The following is an 8199-nucleotide window of genomic DNA, read 5'->3' as shown; positions in this document are numbered from 1 at the left end:
CATAACGATAACAAGATCCACATTCATTCCTTATATTTACATTGGTTTATCTTTTGTGATAAAATACGCTAAAATGTTCTTTTTTTTTAATTGTAAAAATACCCGAAACCGTTGTTGCTTAATTCACCGATATCTGTCAATCAAGTTCACTGCCCCGCCCCTAACAATATAGTTCTATGAATAGACAGTCTTATTTGGATGATAGAATTATCAAATATTTATTATTCCATTGAAATATTAACAACAATTGTAAATTTAAATAAATTGTAAAATTAGATTAGACTCTAGGTAAAAAAACTTGGGTCAATCCTTGTTTTCGTTTTCGATGTATTCATACGCCTTATTGTCACGTGACAAACTACAATTATAGGAAAATAAACGCCGGTTTGGCTAACTGGTTTATTGAAGGGAGTGATAGTAGAAATGTAAATATTACGTTTTAACTCTCTTATATTGTTTAGTTTATATAGCTACTAATACTAACTATTGTGTTTTCAATATTACTATATAGTAAACGGCAAGAAAAGAAACAACTTGTTACATTTCTAACACCACTTATTTCATACGAAACTACTCGCATCCCCTGGCCCTGGTTCCCGTAACAGATCACGAATATGTTTGACCGCGATTTAAATGACGAGACTCACACTACTACTATAAACTACTACTACTTACTGCTACTAACTACTAACTACTACTACTACCACTACAACTTCAACTACTACTATTACTACTACTATAAACTACTACTACTTACTAAATACTACTACTACTACTACTATTACTAATACTATAAACTACTACTACTTACTAAATACTACTACTACTACTACTATTACTAATACTATAAACTACTACTACTTACTAAATACTACTACTACTACTATTACTACTACTATAAACTACTACTACTACTATTACTACTACTATAAACTACTACTACTTACTAAATACTACTACTACTACAACTTCAACTTTAGTAACTACTAAATACTACTACTACTATTACTACTACTATAAACTACTACTACTTACTAAATACTACTACTACTACTACTACAACTTTAGTAACTACTACTACTACTACCACTTCTACTAGTAATGCTACTACTACTACTACCACTACAACTTCAAGTACTACGATTACTACTACCTATTACTACTACCTATTACTACTACCTATTACTACTACTACTACAACTTCAACTACTACTACCTATTACTACTACTATAAACTACTACTACTACTACTACTACTACTACTACTACTACTACTACTACTACTACTACTACTACAACTTCAACTACTACTATTACTACTACTATAAACTACTACTACTACTACTACTACTACTACTACTACAACTTCAACTACTACTATTACTACTACTATAAACTACTACTACTTACTAAATACTACTACTACTACTACCACTTCTACTAGTAATGCTACTACTACCTACTACTGCCTATGACTACTTCTATAAACTACTACTACTAACTACTACTACTACCTACTACCACCTCTACTAATAATGCTACTACTACTACTTCAACGACGACTACTACTACTACTTCTAGTACTACTACTACCTACTACCACTTCTACTAAGGCTACTACTTCTACTACTACTACTATCACCTACTACCACTACTACCACTTATTCTAATAATGCTACTAATACTACTACTACTACTATAAACTACTACTTCTTCTACGACTACTACTACTACTTTTACTACTACTACTACCTACTACCACTTCTACTAATATTACTACTACTACCTACTACCACTACTACCACTTCTACTACCACTTCCACTACTACTACCTACTACCACTTCTGCTAATACTACTACTACTACCTACTACCACTTCTACTAATACTACTACTACTACCTACTACCACTACTACCACTTATTCTAATAATGCTACTAATACTACTACTACTACTACTATAAACTACTACTTCTTCTACGACTACTACTACTTCTTCTACTACTACTACTACCTACTAATACTACTACCACTTCTACTAATACTACTACTTCTACTACTTCTACTACTTCCACCTACTACCACTACAACCACTTATTCTAATAATGCTACTAATACTACTTCTACTACTACTACTTCTTCTACGACTACTACTACTACTACTTCTACTACTACTACTACTACCTACTACCACTTCTACTAATATTACTACTACTACCACTACTACCACTTCTACTAATACTACTACTACTACTACCACTTCTACTAATACTACCACTTATACTAATATTACTACTACTACCTACTACCACCACTTCTACTAATACTACTACTACTACCACTACTACTAATACTACCACTTCTACTAATATTACTACTACTACCTACTACCACTACTACCACTTCTACTAATAAAAATACTAATACTACTACTACAACTATAAACTATTACTACTTCTTCTACTACTACTACCACTACCACTTCTACTAGTAATTTTATACAATGTCCAGAAACAGGCCTTCGAAAACCCAATATATCGTGTATGTGCACATTTCTGTAACCTACCTATACCAGAAATGATTATCAGAACTTTTCTTTCTTTTTTTTGGTTATGGAAAGGTTCACAGAATGAAAAGTCAAGAAGGACAGTGTTACTGTAGTGGTTACGTACAAAGCTAATAGCTAATAAAACATTCGAAACGAATCTAATAAAATACGAACAGAAGTTAGGTCTAATTTTAATTAGACTGTATTTTGCGCAAACTTCACTTTTAAGCGACAATTCGTAAGAATTTTTATAGTCCACTGGTTCATTGTCCCGCAATACTTGTTGTGGCCAAATTTTACCCGCTACTGAAACCAACTTCAAAGCTAACAAAAGAAATGAAATGAGTGGAGTTTTACTTCCTACTTTCTGCACCATGTGGGCTAATGAAGACAGACAACGCCATGCAGGATGCAATGAGGGAAATTTTGCCAGGGCAGCAGCATAAGCCAACTAAGTAAATATTGGAAAAAAATATTGAGAGTGTAGGAGGAACGTCAAACTGTCAATACTTTTGAGATCCATACTTTTGACTAAAAGGTTTGAGCGTGTATAGGCCGCTTAAGGGATCCAAGTCTTTTAAGACCGTTTTCGTCTATAATCTTCGAGCACCTTCGAATAACCAGAAGTAACCATATACTAAGGGAAGTCGAATATTTGATAGGTTAAAACTATTATAGTTAAACACAGATATTTTTTGCTGTTGAATGGGCCATAAAGGAAAGGGATACATACATATTCGAATTGTAATTCATGATTATAAACCTATGGCGGCAAATTTCTTCCATTTTGTCAGAGTTTGACATTGCGTCATTACGAGGTTCTGCACCACCCCAGAACCACCTCAAACAAAATCGTCAACATGGCTTGCGAGTATTCCTTGAAGTTCACCATTTTCATACCAATAGAAGACAGCAGGGTCCACACAAGACATTTTTCCACCAATTGATACCATAACATCTCGAACTCTTTTATACCAATAAAGAGAAGCATCAGATAAACCATACATACATTTTTTAACACGAACACAATTATATGGATAACAATTACTTTAATAAATAACTTGCGACGTTTCGACGATGATTCTTTCGTCTTTGTCAAGCAAAATGCTTGATAAAGACGAAAGAATCATCGTCGAAACGTCGCAATGCTTGACAAAGACGAAAGAATCATCGTCGAAACGTCGCAAGTTATTTATTAAAGTATGCTTGATAAAGACGAAAGAATCATCGTCGAAACGTCGCAAGTTATTTATTAAAGTAATTGTTATCCAAGACGAAAGAATCATCGTCGAAACGTCGCAAGTTATTTATTAAAGTAATTGTTATCCATATAATTGTGTTCGTGTTAATATCATCAATTACTAAATGCCACTCAAGGAAGATACATTTTTTAATTTCCAAATTACATTTGATGTAAGATTAGCTTCTTTTGGAGGATTAATAAAAATGTCTCTGGATAGTTCTGAACCTTGTAAAAAAGCAGTTTTGATATCCATTGAGTGTGGGATCCATTGTCTGTGAGCAAAGATACTCAAAATAAATCTTAAAGCTGCAGTAGAGCATGTAGGAGAATCTTTAGGTAAACTATCGTGATCAATCTCCTCAAAACCTCTGACAACTAACCTTGCTTTAGGTCTCAAACCTTCTGGACGTTGTTTTATGGTACAGATCCATTTAACAGAAATACATTTTTGACCAACATTTTCGACCTCAATATAGACACCATTTTGTTTCCAGCTATCCAATTCATCTAATTTAGCTCTTCGAAAATCTGCATTTTCATCAACAACCATATTCTCTTCAACATTATCATTGTTGGCATTTTCTGAAGTAGGCTGTAGCTGTAAATTATCAACATCTTGTAAATTTATAGAAATTTCTTTTCCAGCCAGAACATCAGGTTGTAAATATCTAATGTTGTACCAGTACTTATATCGGCCAGTTGCCTTTCCAGCTCTTCCCATAACTTCAGCTGTACATTCACCATTTTCTTCAAAATTGAATTTAATAACCTGGCCAGTCTTAAATGAAAAATCAGAAATATCAAGATCTGCAGCATTACTTGGCTCAATGGAGACAGGCAAAGGACTTCGGTCATCATCCTCATAAACTAACTTTTCTGGTTCATTATTATCAGGAAGAGAAATGGTTTTAGTTTTAGGATCACTGTTTCATGGATTAACCTTTGATAATCGACATTGATGAACTCGGACACATGAGCTACCATTCTTTACAAAGATAGCTTGCCAGGCAAGGTAATATACGCCCACTGGCAGTTTTGATTTTGAATAAAAATATTTAGCAGTAAAGTAACAATCACCAGTATGAAATATTCAACCTTCAGTCATACACTTCTTTTGAACTCTTTAGGGCGATACTGAATAAAATTGAGTATGAGTTATTGCCCTTGTTCTTGAAAACGTGTTCAATTTTAAGCTCGTAAAAACTCTAGAAGGCAGATATTCAATCTTCAGCGCGGGAATGAATAATAAAACCAAGTTTTGTCAAAATTCGTCAAGAATTGTCTCTTGTAGAGTGTTTACGAGCAATTGTGGACGGACGGACGGACGCACGTTTGATACTTTCTGCAATTTTGCGTTGTGCGGCGGTTTTTGTGCGATTTTTTTAGTTGTTCTCCCGTATGCTACCTTCTGTGATTTTTTGTCCGAAATGTCATGTGAGTTTCTTTTTTCTTCTGGGACTATTTGTCCAAAGTCTCAAGGGAGCTGTCTTATGTGACTTTTTGTCAGAATATCCATGTGCGTTTATTTTTCTGTGACTTTTTGTTAGAATATCCATGTGCGTTTATTTTTCTGTGACTTTTTGTCAGAATATCCATGTGCGTTTATTTTTCTGTGACTTTTTGTCACAATATCCATGTGCGTTTATTTTTCTGTAACTTTTTGTCATAATATCCATGTGCGTTTATTTTTCTGTGACTTCTTGTCAGAATATCCATGTGCGTTTATTTTTCTGTGACTTTTTGTCACTGCATGTGAGTCTCACGGACCATACCTTCTGTGTCTCTTTTTCCGAAAATTTATGGGAGGTTTTTAATTTCAAAATGCTACCTTCTGTGACATTCTGTCCGATAATGAACTGAAAGATTATACTAGAAAAGTCGCATAAATCAGCAACGACAAGTATTTCCCCTTTGACCACAAGTTAAAATGTTGATGTTATAGATTAGTTTTGTGGGTTTGTAATAGATAATTCTTCACTCGAGTCATTTTGGAACAAAATAGAAAAGTTGCATAAGGTAGGACAAACAAGTATTTCCCCTTAGACCACAAATTAAACTGTTATTCATGTTTTCTGGATATTGAAATGCTTGGCTTATTCAAATCTGATTATATCGCCTCCTTCAAGTCCCCTTTCTTGCTTGAATATCTTTCTCTGAACTATTCGAAGCCCCTTCATGTTGTCCATATACTGAAACAATCTATCTTAAGAAATAACTTTATTTCACACGTAATATGTTTTTGGTAACTATCATACCATTGAATTATACATGATTTCGTCACTTGCACATGATCTCATATTACGTGTATGAACATGTTCGAATGTAATAAAAAGCAAAGAACAAAAATGTATTGTGTGACCAAGCCAAGGTTTCTTAATTTTTCATCTCTAAAAAATTTACTGAGATAGCTTTAACTAAGCTTCTGTTATTTAACGAAATTAACATTAAACTTCAAATTTTAAACTCAATAAAAATGTCTATTTACTAATGATTGAGATTCGAAATTTTCTTTACAATATCTGTATAATGTTTCACTTGAAGTATTGGACTTTTTTTCATAATTATCGTGCATTCCTTTTTGCCAGGTGTTGTTTTATTATCAAGGTGGTGTTTGAAATATTTGTGAATCTCTTTAACCTGGTCAGAAGTCCATCTTATTCGCTTACATCTAGATTTCCTTTGTTTTTTAATTTCGGGTTCGCTGTCTGATTCCGAGTCACTAACAGGCCGTTTTCTGCCATGTTCATTAAGTTCTATATTCTGTACATTTGATGTATCAACAGATCCTTCAAGAATTAAATCTGAAATAGCAGTATTAAATGTATGATTACTAACACTGACAATTGATTCAATATGAGATCACAGGATTATCCATTATGGCGACCTACATGTCATCTAGCACTTAATATCTATAATGCTTAAGTTGATCAGCTCTATATTAAACTTAGAAAGCCAATAATTTCATTTTAATCAAACATAAAGCATTTAAAAAAGATAGCTGGAGTCAGTTAAGATGTTACCTTCGAGAGATATATCATCCAGTTTCTTTCCAGCCAATTTGCTTGTGAGGTTCAAATCTTGAACCAGAAGAAGCTTACTTATTTTCACCCTTTCAATAAACCCACTCATTTGCTGGTAATGGTCCTTATGTACACGTTTGGTGTGTCCAAGATGCTTACAAAGCCAATCCATTTGGTTGTTATTCAAATCCATAACCTTAGATAAAGATAAAGATAATCGTTACATCTGTATTGAAAAATAGCAGAAAATCACTTCACATCTGATTCAAACTGCTTTTTACTTTACAGAGGATGTGCACAAAAGGGGTAAAAATTAAAACCATTTAAAATCTCTTTGTCGAAATAAACAAAAGTAGATTACCTGTGTAAGTGTTGAAGTGTATTTTCGCATTGAAACACTTCAAACACACAGCTCCATTTACTGAAATTTAACAATATACATGTAAATCGACAATTAATATATTTAACTATGAAAATAATGTGATTGCCGATGTAACTTTTCAATGTAGAAAATATATTATGTACATAAAATATATATATATATCCATGTTTGCTCGACATCATTTCAAGTTTTTGTGTGTCATATAGCACAAATAAAGATGGTGATAAGACAGACATTACTATTTTAGTTTGTTACAAATTAAGATGGCTATTATAATTACTTTTACCTGAATTTGGAAAGAGAAATCTGTTATCTTTGTTTACTCCAGCTTTTTCACGAACATCAGCATTAACGATAAATTCTAAAGGTTTTCTGCAATCATCAGGGATTATAACAGGAACTGGTTTTCCTCGCTGAAAAAAATACTTTTTAATGAAATATTCGCCTATCCAACTTTAAATAAATCTTTACTCAATAGGAAATTTCACAAGTAATTATAGAAAATATAACGATACTTTTTCCTTTAATCAATTTATCTGACACATATCTACACATTATAGCAGATATAGCTTTACCTTTCCACGCACTATCATAAGGTCTTGGGATTCCAAAAGATGTTTTTCTAATAAGGACAACTCCCCAATTAGACTTTGATCCACATCTGACAGTTCTTTCCTTCTTGACAAAAAGCTTCTCAAACTGAAATTATAGTAATACGGGCAACATTAAAAAGTTCATGATTCATACTAGAGAGATAATCATAATTTCTTGTAAATTAACTTGACAATCCTGTAATAATAGCAAAATTTCTAAATTCAAATTAACCCCCGTTTAAGAATGTTAAGAGAGTGACTTAACACATAACGTAATAAAAATAGTTTAGAAACTTCAAACAGAAATTTGTCTTATTTGAATTTCCAATTTGATAGATCTCGAGTACAAGGAGGTGACAATTACCTGATGGCATCGATTTCACCAGACCGCCTTTTGTTGTAAGATAAGAGTCT

The sequence above is a fragment of the Lottia gigantea genome (genome assembly GCF_000327385.1).
Source record: "Lottia gigantea unplaced genomic scaffold LOTGIsca_16, whole genome shotgun sequence".
Lineage (NCBI taxonomy): Eukaryota > Metazoa > Mollusca > Gastropoda > Lottiidae > Lottia > Lottia gigantea.
This window is presented reverse-complemented; position numbering follows the sequence as displayed.